Genomic DNA, 912 nt, shown 5'->3' on the forward strand with positions numbered 1-912 from the left:
TCTTCTGTCAGAAATGGAGTTTCAATATCCATAGTTTCGATCTTCAAAACATTCTTCTTGAAGTCTACGCAACATTGATGTCTTTTAAGCATTTCCAAGCCCAGCAGCATGTCCATAGACTGTTCTTCAAGAACGCTGAAGGATGTTGTCAGATGGTCATTGCTGATCTGTATTTGTTGGAAGACTATAAAGTCGATCGAGAATAAAGTCCAAAAGATTGAAAGTTTAAAATTAGCTATCAATTACGAAAGAAATCTGGCAGGATCTGTCTAAATACATGTATCTATCGATGGCTATGATCGCATGGTGTTGCAATGCGGCGCATCACCGAAAGAATGACTTGAGCTTAAAATTATAGAGGATTTCTCAAGGATGATCTACACGCAGTAACTTTTATTCCTAAGACTACTTTTATTCCCGTTCTCTCTCCTTGATCCATTCGCGGTAAAAGCTTCCTTTTGAACAAATGTGACACTGAAAGGGTACGATATTTAAACTTTTGTTTGTCCTAATTTCTTCTCAAAATTATTTATTAGCCTTATGAATAAAACAAGTCACATTTAAGAAAACATGATTCCTTGATAAATAAAACAAGTTATTTAAGTAGAAAGAAAATGTGATTCTCTCTTTTTTCCGAAACCTTTCATTTTCTTTTAAATTATATCTTTCTAAAGAGGGACAAACTACCATATAATTTTTTTACCATTTTCTAAATCGTGACATTTTCTTCATCATGAATCATTGTATATTATAAACGACATAACAATAAAATATCATAGCAAGTAAACGAAAGTATAACTTGTACATCACATTTTCAAATATATATTATCTTGTTTATTATATTTTTATTATCTTGTATATTATATTTTTTAATTTTTCTCATATTTTTTGTTAATTTAAATGAAAGAAATT

This window comes from Atta colombica, unplaced genomic scaffold, assembly GCF_001594045.1.
Source record: "Atta colombica isolate Treedump-2 unplaced genomic scaffold, Acol1.0 scaffold140, whole genome shotgun sequence".
In the NCBI taxonomy this organism is placed as follows: Eukaryota; Metazoa; Arthropoda; class Insecta; order Hymenoptera; family Formicidae; genus Atta; species Atta colombica.